The following is a 19,137-nucleotide window of genomic DNA, read 5'->3' as shown; positions in this document are numbered from 1 at the left end:
ACAATTTATTAGTTATTTATGTTAATGTACTAGTGCCTTATTTTACATATTTGTAATATTTTCTTCCTTTACCATGAAAAGAATGAAAAGTTTAGGTATTGCAGATCAGTTCAGCTTACATAACATCTACAAAATGTTGTTTATAAAAACAGTTTCATAGATAATCCTTTCTATGCTTGGGACTGCTGTTAGAACTTATGTGAAACTCTTACTGAGATCAAAACAAGACTGAGGCTTTTCTAATACTCTGTTCCTTCTTTCCTTCTGCTTTTCAGGAAGGGGGAGAAACTCAAGCTGTATGAACTGAAATGCCACATTTTCCTCAGTAAAATCCGGGGAAGTGTAAGACAATGAAGAACAACAAAAGGCTGAAGATAAGAAGGTTTCAGTGGGAGGAAGAACTGATAGGGCAGACTGTAGTGGAGCTCCAGAAGGTTTCTAAAGGTGTATCTATTCAACAAAAATGTAGCCAGTATGGCTGGTTACCCAGGAATTTATTCCTGTGCCTGTGTTATGCAGCAGGGGATCCTACAACTTGGACACAAATCAGTTACTTCTGGCTGATGTCTTTCCTTGATTTCCATGGCACGTGGCCTTTACAGCACTTACCAACTCTGAATGTTGTCAGCGTCACGGCTGCAGAACAGAATTCTGAAATTCCTCTTTGGGAGATGTCTCTGTCACACTCAGCATCTCAGTTCTGCCTGTACAAGAGATTTAACACCATGATGTCACTCTGGGCTAAGTGCAAGCAAAGGCACTGGGTTAGTGTGATGCTTTTAGTTCTGGCTGCTGACTGCGTGAGGTCAGTACTGGAGCATCTCTGTCCAGCACTGCAATTTAAAAGCACGTGATGGGGTGTTAAGAGTTTCATATTTCAGGGTGCAAATTATCTGTTGATTCCTCATGTGTGACTTCAATTTGTATTTTTAGCCATGCTTATGTCCTCTAATCACACATTATCAATGCTTTTGAGTAAATCTACTCATTCAACTCAATGACCTATGCTACTGCATCACCTCAGCCAAGGCTCGAGTTCATTAGCATGTGCTGTCTCCTCGGTGGCCTGTGTGAAGTGAGTGGCCTGTTGATGCAGTTCCCAGATATCTGAGTGCTGCATTTTCAGATGTTTTTAGTTGCATTTCTGCCTATGCTAGTGAACATGTCCCCGAACACAATGGCAGTGAAAGAATATTTTAATAAAAATGTTAATACACTGTTTCAGACACAAATCTACCTTATCTCTAGAGTAGTTGCAAAACCTTTTGATTAGCTGACTTCCCTTTTTGTGTTCCCACAATGTAACTCAGCTTAAGCCACATTGGTTCCTAAATCCCTGTGTAAAACACTGCAGGATGTCCTGTGTATGAGAATCTCTTTTTGACTAAAGTCTGCATCCACACTGACAACTCCCTTTGCACAGCCCTCCTAACAGACATGAGAGGCAAACAGGTTTCAGCTCTGCTAAGGTGACATCAGTTCATCTCAGTGAAGAGACCTGGGCTTAGTTTCCAATGCTCCAAATGCTCCCAGTCACAGAAAGCACCTGTGAATCACATTTGTGTCTTCCAACAAATTTTCATTTCCTTGCTTTTTCAGACATTTCTTTCTTGACATTTCTGAAAGCATTTCTCAGTTGTAGAGAATTCCTTTTCTTCCCAAGAACATTTCCAAGTCTCTGGATTATTTAGGATCAGTTCAGTTGCATGTAAGAATTTAAAGGTAAAATTATCTAAATTAAAAACAAACAAATAAAAATAAATCCCCCTCCAAAAACCAACAAAAACCCCAAACCAACCAACCAAACAAAAAATGCCAAAAAATCCCCAAATAGAGCTTGTAAATGATGTCTAAGTTTCAGCTGACATCAACTTCTCAGGCTGCCTTTCATGTTTTCTGCATGATCAGAAGGGATAAATCTAATCCAAAAGCCAACAGTTTTAAATGACCCATCTTATTTTACATAACAGTGGAAAAAAAGACCACTATCTTAAAACACTCCTAATGTTCATGAACATCAGAAGCTTAAGTGTCCTAATGGGATATTGGGAGTGGTCAGGACTGGTGGATGGGATGACAGGATTCTGTTGGTCAGATAAAAATCTGATATGCAGATTAAGGTTAAATAAAAAATGCAGAGCAAAATGTTCATCTTTACAGAAGAAAACTAATGCCTACATTGCTGTAATGATGCTGCTGCTGCCATTTTAGCTAAATAGGAACATGTCTGTCCCTCCTGCCACAGCACCCCCACGGCACTCGCAGTGGGTTCACTCCACAGGTGTGCTGCAGTGAGAGCAGGTGCAGGAGCAGAGGATGAATTTTCAGCTGGGAAAGCAGTTTGTGCAAGGGTAATGCTTTTCAGAAGAACTTGTATCAGAATGCCCATGGCTTTTCTCATGCCAAGCAAGCCAAGGCTCATACTTCTGGTTCCTGAACAAGTGCTACAAATACACAACTGCCCCAATGACACATGCTGCAGCCTCCTCCTAGACCTTCCACTCTCTCCAAATGGCAGCCTTCCTGAATTAAAATATAAATAAACCCTTCTTTAAAAGGCCAAGAAAAGGAGAGTTCTGTTTTCTGCAGGAAACCTAGCTGATTTGAAAATAAATATAGGGGAAATATATAGCAACCAAGAGTAAATGTTATTTCTCTTCAAACTTGTAAAACTCAAAAAATCAAATAGTCTTAAAATGTGCTGTCTCTGGTCTTCCAGCAGCAAGCTTACTCAGAGTTCAGAATGTTGACAGAAATAAATTACAAATCATTTTATAAGGAAAAAACAGGAGCAATTTTTGTCTTGTTTGCAGGAATGTGTATCTTGCTAGGGCTTGAAGAACACTGCTTTGGATTTCTCATATAGCAGGTGACTTCTTTGGGGAAATTAAGAAGCAAATTAAAGTGCTCTTTATGGCCGCTGAATCACCCTGAAAGCATATATTAATTATCATGAACATGTTATTCCTACAGATGTATGTGCTACCATCATAAATTATCATTTGTAGCACAGCAGCCCCTTAGGCCATATCTGAGAGAGGAAAGCCAGGGTATGTCTGGAGTCTGCACCCAGCAGTGGGAGTGCCTGCTCAGCCATCTCAGAGCCTCCTGCAGGTAAAACCCAGATGTGCTTGGATTTTCTGATCCCAGCTTCTCCCCCATCCTCCCACAGAAAGGACACTGAAGGGGATGGCTCTGACAGCCCTGAGTATCCCAAAGCTGCCTCAGGCTTCCCAGGTGCCTGCTCCCAGCAGGTACCATCAGCTGCCTGAAAACAACACTTGTGACTTGGACCCCTTGTTCTGGGAACCACAAAAAACAAGAGCAGTTTTCCAAGTTCCTGCATCAGTGCTGTACAGCCTTATGTACTAGATAGATGCTTGATAGATGAAGATCAGAGATCTACCCTCAAGAGTGTACAAGAGTCCAATGGAAGGAATAAATAATTTGAACTTCAGAAAAAATCTGTTATTTTTAAAAACTGGCTTAATACTTGGGAAGTTAGCAAAGCCATGTGAGGAAATTCTGGCAAAAAAACTTAGTAAAAATACTGTTTTGTACTATTATTTATCTAGACAGAGTGGAATAGAAATTGCAAAATGCACAACCAAATGCTGAAAGTTTTGATCTTGTTCAGGCGTAAATGGGTAGATTGTTTTCCGTCATTGGGGTTTTCTGGTTAGATAATTTGTTCATGCTTCTTGGTCAAATTGAGACATTTTCAAGGGAGAGTTTCAATAGCTCCTTTGTCAGGAAAAGTTTCTTAGCTTTGTTCTGCAGTTGAAAACATGGATAAAAGAGAATAGGCAGACTTGTTCCAGCCTAGCAGAAGAGTCACAGACTCAAAACAGGTGAGACCTGCCTGTGTAGTGGCCAATGCACTCAAACAGTTCACACCATGACCTGCAGAACCAGGGATCATGTCTACCATCTGTTGATCCATTTATTTGTTCCTTTTTATTTATTTTTTTTTTTTTTGGCTACAGTTTCTCCTTTCTACTAACATTTTAACAACATTTTTTTTTTTTTTACCCCCACAAAGGTTCTTGCTCTCCCTTCAAGTCATTCCCCTCACCTCCAAAAGCGAGGAGTTGCATGTGCTCAGTGCTGGGGTGCCACGTTGGCTCCTGTACATTCAAACCTGTGTTTTGTGAGCTCTCTCTAGCACAGCTCACAAAGACAAAGCAACCCTCTAACCCAACTGAAAATTGCAGCATGTTTTTGTAGCAGCTAGAAAGAGGTATTTTCTCTCCCTTCCCTGCTGAAGTTTCACTTACAGAAAACCTCAGAAATTCAAGACTCAACTTATAGCATGTACAAGACTTTATGAAAAAAAAAAAACAACCCAAACAACCAAACCCTGTAAAGAGACCTTACATTTCGTTCATAGCATTTGTGTCTGCTCTGCTGGCAGAGAGCTCCAATTGTCAGGGACACAATAGGCTGTGCTCTTATCTGTGATTAATAGACATGATCTTTCCAGAATGATAAATGCAGGTAGGTAAAGTCTCTGTGACTATATCTATGCTACATCGTAGATTATCAAAACCCCTACAATGTGGACATGATAATAAGTATCCATGGTGTCTAAAAGTGCTGGCTAAGAGTTCCTAATGTCTAGAATTCAATTTTTATATGGCTTTGAGGGGGAATATCCTCCACACCATTGAAATTCATTTTCTTAGCTTTTGTTCAGCTCTCTTCTGGGGATTTGCCCCACATTCCTCTTTGAGATTCCCTTTAAACAAGAAGAGGGATCAGTGCCCTGCACAACAGGACAGTGAGGACCCACAGAAGTGTGCACCATCCCCAGTGTGGCTCTTTTGAGGGCAAAAGGGCACAAATGGATCTTACTCACTGAAACCAGCAACCCTCTCTTGCCCGTTTGTCATGGTGGCACCACAGCTACAGTCCCTCAAAAGAAGTGATGAAACACTCATGCCCTTTATTTCTGATAGCAGTGTTTCAGAAGGCTGAGGGCCTCTGACATCTGCTATGGAGATTAAATAACTACCATTATTATATCTCATACCATCCAGTCATGAGGGCAGTCATGGTGGTTGCAAATGATAACCAGCATGATTAGAACGACCCATTAAAGAGATTGAGAAACTGCAAATGCTGTGGTATGTGAGATGCACAGCATCACACTGCTGTGCAGATGGAAACATCTGCAGCAGAGATGGGACATTCAGAAATGTGCTACAAATTTTTCAGGCACTCTTGCAGCCCAAGACTCAGGCCACACACTGTGAGCAGATGGCTCCACCTTGCTTCCTCATACACAGAAACACTGCTCTGTTGTCATACAATGGTGTAGATTTTTGTTGATAGCAGGTTCATGCCATTTGGCAGTAACCATTGTGGAGCTTTCCCCCCACCTTTTTTGGTGTTATGGGTTATTTTTCCAGAGGAACACGCAGTGGTGCTGAGATGTCGGCTCTGGTATTTCCTCAGACCACCATATGAGGATGGGAAAGGAGCAGTGTAGCTCCTCTGTATTTGCATGGGAGCCAATGGCCAAGCAGGAGGTTTTGGCTTGGATACAGCTCTCTGAGGCAAGCCTGGAGATAAGGAGGTTCTTGATACTCAGATCCTGAGAAGTAGTTTTTTCTGTGTAAATATTATGTAGCAGGCTAAGAATTAACCATGGTGGAGAAACTTGTATGAGGTTTGAATTTGCTTTTTTACCTCAAGTTTGTGATAGACTTTCTGTCAGAGAAGGAATGGCCAGAAAAGGTGTCCAGTAAAGGCTGGTCATTAAAGATCTCTTAAATTTCTTTCTCTTAGAAATTTTCAGCTCTAAAACTACTGATAGTTTTTCTTGCAGTCTGCTTAAGAGGGAAGCACACTACCCAGAACTCAGGACTGTGTTAGCTGAAAGCTCCAGCTAAGCTACAGTGAGCCTGCTTGTACTGCAGGCAGACCTGATTTGCCCAGATGTACCAAACCTCTGTTTTGGTGTTCCTGACAAGAAACATCCTTCTGGGGACAGCTGACAGTTTTGTTCTGTGTCCTTGCAGCCTTATAACCCACCCAATCCTCTCTTCCACAGGAGCAACTGTTTTACCAAAGTACTTCACCTGACAGACCCAAATTGGGAATCTGAAAAAACGAGAAGCAAAAGATGGTCTGACAAAGATCGTCCCTCAGAAAAATGTTTGAGCCCATGACTGGCTATGCCTACTTTGTCTTAAGACCTTTTATTACATCAGGCTTTATCTGTCTAATTGCTAAGTTTCCTCCAAGACTATGAGTTGCTACAGGTATCTACTTCCATTTCTGCATATCAACAACTTTCAATCTTCTAATGAATACCAAAAAAATATGGGGAAGCTCATCTCCTAAATACTGATGATAATGATCAAGATGATAATGTTCAAAGACATTTAATGAGCACATTTATTCCCACAAAGCACATAAGCCATGGTTTCCTGGGTGTAGAGATAGGATATATAAACAGGGGTTTTTTTTACATGAATGAAGAGTCTTCTATTTTTAAATAACAAAAGATATAATGAGTGAGAAGAGAAATTATCAACAACTTGACAATTTGGCAGGCAGAAGCACTGTCAGAGAATAAACAGGGGGAGGAATCAAAAATATGAAAGAAATTTTGAAACAGCTGCAGGAAAATGCCCACTCAGTAGCCATGTGGGCATTTTTGGATGACATATGCATGGAAGACCAACATAACTAGTTCTTTATCACTTTGAGGAAATTTTAATAGGACAGGTGTAGAAGACATTTCAGGAGAAGCTTTAGACTGGTCACCTGATTAAACGAAGTTAAGCACATATTTAAGGGACTTGCTGCCTTGGGATCTTAATTATTACGGACAATTTCCATGTGTGTGTTTGCTTTAACATTGTCTCCTGCTGGAGAACAGCTGGCTGCAAATGGGCTGGCAAGGTAAACAGAAACAGGCCTGCAATGCCCAGCAACTCAGACAAGTCTCATCACCAGCACAAATCGGTTGCCAAGCTGACAAGCATGAAATGTCTCGGAAGGATCCACATTTCATAGCTGTTGTGCCTCGTGGACTGTGTCACAGGCAAGCAGCAAGACATTCAGTGACACAGTATTGGTGCATGTCAAATATTGAGAAAAGACCATAGATCCTCACCAATTCATTTTTCTTCTGAAACACATAGGTTAATTTGGCGTTTGTTTGGTGGTGCTCTGTTCATCTACAGCACAATTGTCTGGCTCTCCATTAGTAAACCTCAACAGCATATTATTTTTGAGTTAATTGCTAATTTTTCAACTCAAAGACAGATCCAAGTGATTCACATGTTGACAGACCTACTGCTCTGTCTACATGCCTAAATTTTAAATTACTGTTTGAGGTGAATCTCATTAAACAACTACAAACAGAGCTATGTCAAGAAAAGGCTGCATAGAGCTGAGTCACTCCATAGTTTGAACAGTGAGATGTACAGAAAGAGATGAAAACAGATGTACTAGGGGGAAGGTTATCTATAATACTCAGTAGTGGAATAGATACTGGCAACAGAAAGCAAATATCTAATGATGGTGCCAAGGTTTTGAGCCTGACAAGATAAGAGAATTGTGATGACTGAGGAGACAAATGGCATGTGATGGAGAAAATTAAGAAAAAAAACCACCATACTTTTCTTTTGGAGAATGATAGTATAATGTAGTCATCTAGAACAAACAGCAGAGAAAGGAGCAGGGGCAAGGGTGCTGGATAAGGCAAAAAGACAAAACCCAGGCTTTGAGGGGTAGTTGGGAAAGAAGAAACTGATACATGTGTGTGGAAATACAATTAAAAAACCCTCCCAGAATCACAAGAACCACAGTGGGGTAAAAGGGATCAGAAGATTGCAGGTACTTCACATTTCACTTATCTACCCACTCATGGGCTGACTGGAGTGTGTACTAAAGTACACAGGTAAGGAGCTTCTCCCCTTGTCCTCACTGATAATGGGCTAAGTGTAAGTGATGGAAGCCTGTTCAAAATGGCCTCAGACAGGTACTCAACAGACGAAATGCAGCAAAAATAAAAGTTAAAATATCACCCTTTGAGGAGCGGCTCAACCTATGAATTGCATGAACTGCCTGATGGTCATGTCCATGCTTATTCCATGGATGTCATGGAAGAAGCATGGACCTGGGAGGCACTGTCCTTGCAGCCTTCCATTTCACAGGCAGCAGGACACCTCTGACTGCATGAGTCTGGTCTCAAAAGCCATAAAGTTGCAATGCACTAGCCTACTTTGCTGTCAGGACTGAACTATGAAGTGGAAAAATTTGAAATTATGTTCAAAGAGCAGAAATCGTGTTTTTGACCACCAGGGTTCACAGCATCTATATTGCAGTAATGAGACAAGCATAATTTCATGTTTTTCCTGTCTAATATTCCACAGAAACTTAATACTTCCCAGCTTCACTTAGTACCTACATGGAGAGAATGATTATCTACAAAGCATTCTTGAAAGCACAAAATGCATCATGAAAATATTAAGTGTGCATTTTTGGAGCAGTGAACGACACTGCAGCAATCCTAGCCCGGCCATGCACTCGCAGACCTCTTGGTGACTGCAGGACTGTGCTGTGTAAGTACCAATTACGTTGCTCCAGCTCCTGAATGGCACCATTTTGTTGTTAAAGCGAACAAAGGATGCCTACGAGGCAGTGAAATGTAAGGTGCTGAGAGGAAAGTTTTCTGTGGCGTGCTGGGGGAATGTGGGCAGCAAGGCTAACATGACAGGACTTGATGAATGATGTTACACGAGGAGAGGCTGGGCCAGATGTGTGCATGCAGTGAACGTCTGTCCTCGGTGAGCCGGGTAACTCACTGGGAGTGAGCGAAGAAAAGCTCCTTTCTGTGACAGGATTTCATCCCCCTCTTTTGTCAGGACCTTTCATTTAGAAATGCTACTCCTGCAGCATGGTGGCCATGGGCTACACTGTGTTGACCTATTTTGACAGGAGGGTAACACAGTGGAACAGCTTCATCAGCAGACAGGAGTGACTTGGGCTCCCTCCAAACCAAACCTCAGGAACCAAGATTGCTGATGATGAAATAATCATCACCTCCATTGTCAACAATTAGCCCAAGCAAATTTGACTCTAGCTACACACTGTAAACTCAGTACTAGGAATTCAAAAATGTTGCACAGTTAGAAGTGTCTTGATTGACCTTTTAGTGTTTAATCTAAAGACAAAAAAAAAAGTTTATTACATTTGGGGAATTAAAAAAAATTGTTTATATAACATTCTGATAAATAAATTACTGTAACTGAGTATTTTGCCCACCTCTGGTTAGCAATGCCGTATCTGAAATCTTTTCTAAACAGGTAACATTTAGTTCCACAACACAACTAACATCCTACTCTGCTGACTATTTGGAAGTATTGTTGACAGCAGTATGTGGGAGGAGTAAGGTTAAAGTGGTAACCAGGTAGAACTTAGTTATCATAGGACTTCTAACACCAATCACCAAAAAAGAAGTTAAAGAAGTTAATAAAGTCTTCTCTGAGTAGAGATTTCCTTTACACTGTAGTATTTCCATCTTTGCAAATGAAATGTACAGAAACATGTGGCAATTGTAAGGGTTTTTTTGTGTAGTTTTGCACTGAAATCTCCTGTGTTGTAATCTTCCTGTGCTGAGAATTTTTTTTTAATGTTATAGGCCATCTCGAGCACTGTGGGAGAAAATATCTCATGAAGAGAGATGTTAGAGGTAGGTGGGCTCAGCTCCATGGTAATGTAACATTGCAGCCTACAGCGGTAAAATATAATGTTAGAGGTGGCAATGTAAAATATAGACAGTCTGTGGCTTTATATGAAAGAAAAGTGTGTGTAAAAATTGCAAAGCATTCTGCAGCTTGCTGGTGATTGGATCTCTGGAAGAACAGCATTTTTTTTTTTTTTACAGCTAAACATGATATAAAGTGGCTGATTGCATGTTTTTCAGGTTTTTTTTTTTTTTTTTTTTTCCTCTTGACTTACAAAATTTCAAGCAGATTAACAATAAAATCAATTAATGTAAACTTTACGTGACTCTTCCTTGGCTGTCAAGGACAACTGGGATAATGGACCCACCAGATAAAGAAGCATGTTCCCCTCCTGAACCCATTTTTTATCTCAATGTATTACAGTGAGTTGTCTTTTCAGTGGATGTTTGATGAGAAATCATGTTTTTCCGAGCCCTTTTTAGGACAGACAAAAATGAATTGGTCCCTCTTTAATGACCTACATCAGGCAATTTATCTAAACATGGTAACATAGTCATACATAAAAGTTAGGGCAATTCCTTCTCTTAAACCATGTAGTGATTAACTTTACTTGTGTATTTATTTCAACATGTTAGAGATGTCAATCATGGGACTTACTTAAAAGTGTTCTAACAGCTCCCTTTTCCAGGCAATTATATTTAGGAAACCTTAAATTTTGTTGTACCTAATCAAAAGAGGAAATTACTTTAACAGTATATGAAAATAGTTTGGATACATTAAAATCACATATAAGCACAAAATTGAAACAAATCTGTTATCAGGACAGTATTTTATTACAAATACTCATAAGCAGCTTTGTATTTTAGGATTCTTATGTGGGCATTTAAATGTCAGCAGTTTTCTTTCTATATTCCTGCTTTTCTCTGGGTGACTGGCAGAGTAGCAGCTGAGATTTGTATTTCTTTTTCAACTACCATGCTGTTATAGACTCTTGCAGATACACCCTTGATTTCCAATTTATTACCTGATACCAACTGCTATAAACTGGTACTTGCACATACAAAGGATGGGAAATGTGGGGCAGTACCAGAAAAAAATAAAACCCTTGAAGTCCTTTCAGTGCTTTGAAACAGTGAAATAACAAAACCAGTGAACTAGTATGTCAATTTTACTCTTTCAGCTACAACACAAGCCAAGGCTTGTATCTCCCCCACCCTTTGATGAGAGCCAGTGGCCAGCCATGTGTAGCCACACTGTGGTCACTGGGCTTGCAGAGCTAAGTGCAGCACCAGGGTTTCTGCTGGCTCTGCTTATGCTGAAAAGTAACTTTCCTACTGCAGTCATCTGAAGAATCTGCATATTTAAGTCAACAAAGCAGAATCTGGCCTTTGGCATACAGTCTTGCTATTTCCCACGGAGTGAGCAATGATCTACAATGCCCAGTAAAACACAACTATCCTGGAGTGAATGTTAAGATTGTTACAAGGTCCAGATGCACTTTATCAGAGAGCAAGTGCAGAATTAGGTGTTCACAGGCTGCAGGAGTTGTAAGGTCCCTTGTGTTAGCACTTGTTGGCTTTACTCCAGGAGGAGCTTGTGTGCATTGAGTCAGAGCATCCAGCTCCAAAGGGGGTCTGCCAGCCCTGGGGTTCAGTCCTCCCCCATACATGTCACACCCCAGAACTGAGGAACCCAGAACTCTTCCAAACTGCTATTTTCTCACTCTGGCTGGCAAGACTGGCCAAGCAGAGCACTAAGGACTGTCCCTTAGAGGGACATGGCAACATGCAGCCCCCAGTGTCCTGGCAAGGTCTGAGGAATGAGCTCATTAAGGCTCAATCCATACTCTTTCTGGCCCTCTTTTGTATTGGTATAACAGCCTTCTGATGGGAGTGGGAATAAAGTAAAATTAGCAATCTTCTGATAGATTTAAAAGTGACAGTGTCACTGTCACTGAATGGATGATGCTGGAAAATGGTGGTGGCACTTTAGAAATGCCCAGTCATCTACCCAGTGATCAGACACACCATCAGCAACCATATATAATAAGGTAAAAATGCTCTTCTGGAAATGCCTAAGTAGGCTGGCCTTTGGCCTTTGACAAATACTAAGTAGGGTGGTTTTTATATATATTTTTTTTCATCTCAGAAGTAAATAATGCATGTTTTATAACCATCAAAAAAATTCTCTGCTTTCTTTCTTCAGATCACCATAAGAATAAGTGACACAGACAACAACTGTCCAAATAAGTAGACTGACTGATGTTTTTAACATTGATATTCTTTCCCCCTTCCCACATTTGGAAATCATAGAGAAGAAACAGCAGCTATGCAACTTCAAAGAACTTCCTAGCACTGGATGTCATTAGAGATACTACAGCTGTTCTTCCTTACTCCGATGGCTCTGGCTCTCAGATGCAGCACATTCTAAACAACAGTGAGCAGGGAATGGATGATGGTTTACTCACTTTAAGCTTTCGTGTAAGTACATACCAGGAGGTATATATACCAATCTATACCAGAAGTTTTGTGCCTTCTGATTTGATTTCAAAGTTCTGCTGACCCTGCTCACAGCTCATGGGAGCCTGGAGCTGACCAAGATGCTTTTACTGGTTAATGGACTGAGTGTGTAAACCATGAGGGAGGGGTGGATGTGTGCTTTTGGGTGCTGTGAAGAACCCTGAGCAAGGCAGAACTTCAGGGTGGTAGAGGGACTCCAGGCAGTGTGACAGGATCCATCCTAAGCCTGTGGTCCCAGGGACCAAAAGCATTTCAGGAGGAGTTATTCAGCTTGTCTGCTACAGGAACGGTGACACAAGAAGATGAGACTTTACTGTGAGAGCACCCATGGCATCGTGACTTTGGTTTCATTTCTGTGTTACTCTCTCAGGTACCCTGGTGTAACTGGCTATACAGTTTGTATAAAAAAACTCCCCAGACAAAAATGGGACTACTGGTCTTAGCTTCACTCATAAGGCCAAAACAGGTAGCGGTCACTCAATAACTTGTTTTGTTGTTCTTGCTAATCACCAAAATTTTGATGTATCAGTCCTTCCCATAGCATTACACATCACCCTGTATTGCTTTCACAGAATCAGAGGGTATCTTGAATTGAAGAGACCCACCAAGATCATCATGCCCAGCTACTGATATGGGCCACAAGCCAGATCCTTCTGCTTATTCCCCTCTCACCTCCCCCACAGGGCACACCATGTACGTGCTGATTCAGCAAAATACACAATGCTACCGAGGGAGCAAAGTGACAAGAACGAGATGTCCTGGTACTGAACTGGGACATTCCTTTTGTCTGGAAATGCTCAAGCCCTGGTAAGTTTGCATTTCCCCTGCATATGGATGGACTCCCCCAGTGGGATGAGCAGGTTAGCCAGTTATTTGTGTTACCATTGGGCTTGCCATTAATAGTTAATATTGCCTGCCACTGAATGCATTGTTATCAGGCCTCTAAGGTATCACATTTGATGGGCACAATTCACACTTCTCAGAACTATTATTCCAAACTTCCTGCCAGCTCCTTAGTTTACTCAGGCTTCTTATTTCCAAGGTTATTTTTGCAGCAACAAAGGCTGAAATGTAAGATCTGATTCTCTGCCAGACAGAACTGTGCCCTGGCTGCCTGTGCTGGGGCACACAGGGCATTCCACGGGCTCCTGGAAAGCCAGGGCCCCCCCAGCAGGGACTCCCCAGCTCTGACTACAAGCCGGGACTCAGCCAGTCACACTGATGTGTCTCTCCTTCAGGACCACAATAAAGCACTTCTACCAGCCTGAAAGCCATGAATTTCCCTACCCAGCTTTTCATTATGAAAATCTGCAATTTCTTTTTCAGTTTGCTGCTGTACCCAGGTGGGTGTGGGGCTTTCTCTTTGCTTGGCTCCATGACCTGCCCTCCACTACCAGACCTCCATGTTTGGTATCTGCAGGCAGCAACTGGCAAATGACAATCACCCAGCAGCTGATAATGCTTTATTAAAGGGTGTAAATATAAGGCCAAAGACACAAAGGATCATGAGCCACGTACTGAAGAGAAGGTGGGAAACTGAACAGGAGACAGAGCATTGCTCTGTACTTCTAAATCAGGAAATCAGGACTTTCTTTTAAAAGAATAGAAAATGAGCATGGAAAATACCTACAACCAGAAAAATGTGGAACTAGTATTATCAGGATTATATTTAATGGAATGGACTCTATCTGGTATACATTAAAATAGTCCTAAGCAATTCTCCTGTAGTTAAGATGGGTCGCGTTTTTTCACTGCAAACACAAATTTCAGGGTGCATAGTTCAGCCTAAGCATGTGATAGAACTGCTGTGTCTGGGTGTGGTTCCTCCTTCCCTACACAAGACTATCCAAACCAGCTATGTTGTTTCTACTTAGAACAACAAACACAAAGAAATACTGGGGCTCCATCCAAATATGGCTGATTTTCCCTTTGACAAGAAAGAGGATTTAAAGCAGAGAGGGAATGTCAGAACAAGTTTTCGCTCAAAGAAGATTCACTGCTTGCAATGGATGAGGATTGACTCACTTCCATAATTATTTCCAACATGGAGTTCTGTCAGCATCTGGCACTGTTAGTGGGATATTACTGGAATATATACAGTGAAGAGTTTAGTCCAATGAGGATATTAGCTCCCAAAAATGCTAGTGTGGCTTTCCACTTCAAGATATGCACAGTGCAGATTATGCTGAACAGTAGCAACCAATCTTGTCTACACTTGGAATTATTCCTCTAAAATCATGTCTGGATCCTCCTTTCCAAAAAAAAAAAAAAGTGTGTTTAATGCTGTGCTTAAGTAATTTTCACTGTAAATTAAAATAACTGAGAGGAAGAAGTTTTATTCTTCAGTGAGTCCATACACAGCGTTCTTTAAATATCTTTTGCATTATAAAGTCATATCCTACCACAACCTAGCTCTGAATTGCAGATAATATTGTATTTATAAAGTGTACACTCTCAGGGGATAAGAAATATTGCTCAAAATGCCATCCAAATGTTGAAAATGTAATATTTACACTGGATAGGTGCCATCCTTGTCTGGCAGGCTAATGGATCAGAAAAAACTGTCTGTGAAAAGACAACTGTGGCAGTGGCAGGAAGTCCAGCAGTTTCTTTTTCCCTCCCTCCCCTCTTAGCAAAACTGTACTTCCTGGTGTTATGGTTTAAATCAGATTTTGAGAAGTCCATTATGATGCATCTGTTTAAAATATCAAGGGGAAGTACAATTCAATAACACTAAATATACAAAAGCAAGAGCTGTGAATTAATACTGTCCCTCCTGCTTAACTCACTGCCTCTCGTGTTACAGCATCATTGACACACAGTTTCACATCTTCTAAAACGTGTCATGAACAGCAAATAGCCTGTTGTGCCTTTAATGTCTTCCCATGCCCTTGCATCATCGACATCAGACCTGGTGGTCTTACACAGAGTAATCAAACCTTGTTGATTTTAAGATAATATTTTAGTTGAGTTATGCTCTAGTTACAGGAAATCAAAATGTTATATACCTATTTGTCTTTTTGGCAGTTTATACTTTGTGTTGCCATTTATGTTACCTGGAGAAAAGCCCCCCAGATAACCCATGCAAATCATTTGTGGAGAAGCTAATTTCTATTTCTTCTAAAGCCAATTTTAAATCTCCTCCATATGGCTGATACAAAGTATTATGAAGCAGTTGATAAAAACGTGGCTCCAATGAAGTCAGTGAGTTTTGTGACTGACTTCAGGAGAGCCAAGATTTCATCCATTATCTCTTTCTGTAGCATAGGGTCCAGCTGTATTGCAGCAAAAAAAAAAAAAAAAAAAAAAAAAGCAAAAATAAAAATCCATCAACAAAAGACTGAAGCTATTAATCAACCTAGAAAGATCTGGTTAATGTATTGCAAGGTAGGCCTCTGTTGGATGGTGCATGCCTTTAAATTCTGCAAGCATTTGAAGAAACCTTGCCAAAAATGTGCCACATGTGCAGCCCCAGTGGTGGAGCCCAGATAATTTCCATCCTGCCTACTGCAAGTACTGCACTCTGCCGTGACTGGGCTTTCCTTCCTCACCCTCTGAGCCCCTTCTGACAGGCAGCCTGCAACCTTCCCTAGGCAGAGCTCCAGTGCTTGCTTGTCACAGCTGGAATTGCAAGGCAGTGTCGGATACGGAACGACCGGGGATGAGGCTGGATGTAAACAACAGGAGTTCCAGCCTTGTCTGGGGCAGTGTCAGACATTTGCACATTGAACATTTAATATGTCCATTTAAACATAACTACAGTCTCCTGGCGTATCTTTATCTTTTGAATTTTACATCACATTGAGCTCATATAAAAATTCCACTGTGGAAGTAATGCTGCATACTCAAAACCACTCACTACAAACTAGAATGCTAAATTTAGGAAAAAACGTTTCTCTTACCACTGAAACCTGGATGCTGCACACTTAAGCATGTACCCTGATTCCTAAGCATGTCCGTAAACCCCAGGGAGCAAATGGGATTCTTGATTCTTTGTGTTGTGATATTTTACAAGTCCTTGCTCAGGCAGAGAGCAGCACAAAATAGCAAACAGCTGATCAGCCAGATGACAGAGTTATGTTTTTAAGACCATATTTAAAAATAAAAGTATTCTGCACACCATAGCCTAAAGAGGGAATTCCCAGGAATGTTTCCAAAATCCAACAAACATTAGCATTGATCCTGGAAAGCCTTTCAGTAAAGAAAACTAATTCCAAACCCCTTCATTTCACTTAAAAACTCTTCAAAGTTATGCAGGCATGCACACACCTTAGCCACATGTATGTGGAATTCTGTAGTGCTTTGCTGACTTTTTAATTCATCTAAGTTCAAAGCTTTGATCACAGTGCTGCTGCACTTTCTGTTTGCATTTTTGCAGCCTTTACATTATATTTGGTGAGAGAAGACTTAAAATTTAATTAGAGAGAAAAGAAAATCATTATTTAGCTTTCATTGAAAACGTGTGTGTTTCCACGGATGGTGTAGATCTCAGATTCTTAAAAAATGCAGTAGACAATGTGACATGTTTGTTTTCTTCTGCTTAAAAAGTACAACTTTCTGTGAGCATTAGTAACTGCAGTCATTACTGTAAAATTATGGAAGATTTATATAAAAATCTGAGGTGGAAGAAAAATAAAGGCTTTGCTCCTTTTCCAAGTGTATTTTATTTCTGTAATTTGTCAGTAAATGCATAGTGAATTACCAAGCAATATCCCCATTGTCTTAATCAGAGGTGACAAACATGAGGGTATATAAAACATTACAAGTTTTGAATCAGTGAGATAAATATGCATTTTAAGGCTGTATGGTCTGCACATGCAGTGAGCCAATTATGTGCAAACAGAAATAGCTATTTTTAGAAACTAGTCTTAATTCAAGGCAGCCGAGCTAAAGCAAGCACTGCTCTATACTATACCTACAACTTTCCCGTTCATTCAGATGTCCCAAAATAAATAACTATACTGTTTTTGTTTTTTCTTTGTAATCCTGCCTTATACACAGTGCAGAGATTTAAAGTGACTGAAATGCACAGAGTTGTTAGAATTTCTACTAAAACTAACTTCATGGTTATTTTTTTTCCTCCTAATGAGAACGAGACTCGTTGTTCCTGCTCATATATCGTCTGTTTTCCAGCCAGCTTCCCTTATGGATCCCTCACTGCCCGCTCCCTGCCGGGGCTGCTCCGGCTGCACTTCAGCGAGCGCCAGCTCAGGCTCAAAGACAAGCCAGGCTCAGGCAGCGAGTCACTATTTTTCGTACAGTGGCCTTGAACATCAGCCTTGCCACATGAGAAGCAGCTATCCTCTTCACCTGAACGAAACGAAACTTAAAATATCTTCTACCCACAATTTCCTTGTTTTATTACTATTACTCCCCTCCCTCCCTCTTTCCCCCCTCCCTCTCTCTCCCCCCTCCCGCATTAAGTTTCGGGCGGCTCTGGCAAAAGCGGTTCCATGTGACGGCAGCGTGGTCGCTTCCTTCGGGGCCAGCCACGGGCAAATCCCGACGGAGCATCAGGGGACGGACATCCCGGGGAGAAGCGATGCCCCGAGAACCTGGCACCGCCGCCTCGCCGGCTTCCTCAATGCCCGCACCCCAGAAACCGGGCGCTGCCGGCCCCGAAGCAGCCGGGACACAAGCGTGGCCCCTTCCCACGGGCAAGGACGGCCGGCACGGCACGGGGGGAGCACGGCGAGCGGCGGCAGCTTGTCCCGTCCCGTCCCGTCCCGTCCTGTCCCGTCCCGTCCCGCTGTGTCCGCCGCCCCGCCGCGGCCGTGTGCGGCGATGCTCGCCCGGTCCCGTCCCGACCGTGCCCTCTCCCTGAGCAGCACCGACGGCGACGAAAAGGCTGACCTTACCTGGCTCCTGCGGCGGCCCGGAGGCGCAGAGGGCGAGCAGCTCTCCCGGCAGCCTCGCCCGCCCCGCCACGGGACGCCCTGCCCCGGGCGCGGGGGAGCCGGGGCGGCGGCGCGGCCCAAGCCGTCGGGAGCCCGCTCAGCGCTGCCTGCCCCTCCAGGAGCCTTCCAGCCCAGATATACCCGTATTGTTTTCCTCGCACCATCTTTTTTTTTTTTTTGATTTGCAAGAAGACGCCAAAATCCCCGTAAATGGCTCATTTCTGGGGCGGGGGGCGCTCCCGGCGGCCCGCGGGGGTCGCGGCGCGGAGCCCGGCGCATTCCCGCTCCCACAGCGCCGCCTGGCGGCGAGCCGCGCCCCGCGCCCCGTCCCCGCGGCCCGCCGGGAACACGCGGGGATCGCCATAAACGAACCCCCCGTGACCCGTATGCAGTTCAAGTGCAATCTTTCTTTTTTTTTTCTTTTCCGCTCCCTCCTCCCCACCTTTTTTTTTCCTCCTGGATCCTCTTTCAAGCCCACTCCACGCTGCTGCGCTATTACATGCTAATTTAATTTTACTATGGACGATATTTTCAGCATTTGCTGAGGACAGTAAATTTTGTAGTTTATGTTATTTCACTTTTTATGACTTTTTAACACTTAATAAAATTTTATTAGAGCACTTTTGTGTTTACAAGGCCACAAAACTCTTGGCAGGTTGTCAGAAGTCCTTTTTATTATGATCCTACTGATATACTGCGAGTAATGAAATAATCATGTCCAGAAATGTATCAAAGGCCAGAGGGATTATCCAATTTAATGGCTCTACAGATGCGCTGTGAGGGATACGGACAGGCAACGCGTCGACAGGCTAAAAGGCGTGTGCGAGGCGGAGGCAGCCCTGCTTAATTTCTTTCCCATTGCAGGCTGGTGCTGCGTTATCCGGGAGGCTCCGGGCTCGATCAGGTGACTCCCGGTGCTTTCAAGAGAAATGGATTTATTCTGGTGCAAAAAGCTCTTTTCTTTTTATTCTTCTTAGGTGTGCATCTAACGCTGACGCGTTTGCTGTGGCGTTTCCA

At 42.4% G+C, this 19,137-nt stretch overlaps 1 long non-coding RNA gene across 1 annotated transcript in view; it reads right to left on the bottom strand.

Annotated features, from left to right (window-relative positions):
• The window catches only part of LOC135450334 (uncharacterized), a 50,189-nt gene extending 31,828 nt beyond the window's left edge, over positions 1-18,361 (bottom strand). The window contains exons 1-2 of the long non-coding RNA XR_010441032.1: positions 18,082-18,361; positions 610-704 (exon numbers count right to left, since the gene is read on the bottom strand). This is a non-coding gene — a long non-coding RNA (uncharacterized LOC135450334). The remainder of the gene's footprint in view (positions 1-609; positions 705-18,081) is intronic.
• Positions 18,362-19,137: the final 776 nt, after the last annotated feature.

Source organism: Zonotrichia leucophrys, chromosome 7 (genome assembly GCF_028769735.1).
Source record: "Zonotrichia leucophrys gambelii isolate GWCS_2022_RI chromosome 7, RI_Zleu_2.0, whole genome shotgun sequence".
NCBI classification, from domain to species: domain Eukaryota; kingdom Metazoa; phylum Chordata; class Aves; order Passeriformes; family Passerellidae; genus Zonotrichia; species Zonotrichia leucophrys.
This window is presented reverse-complemented; position numbering and strand designations above follow the sequence as displayed.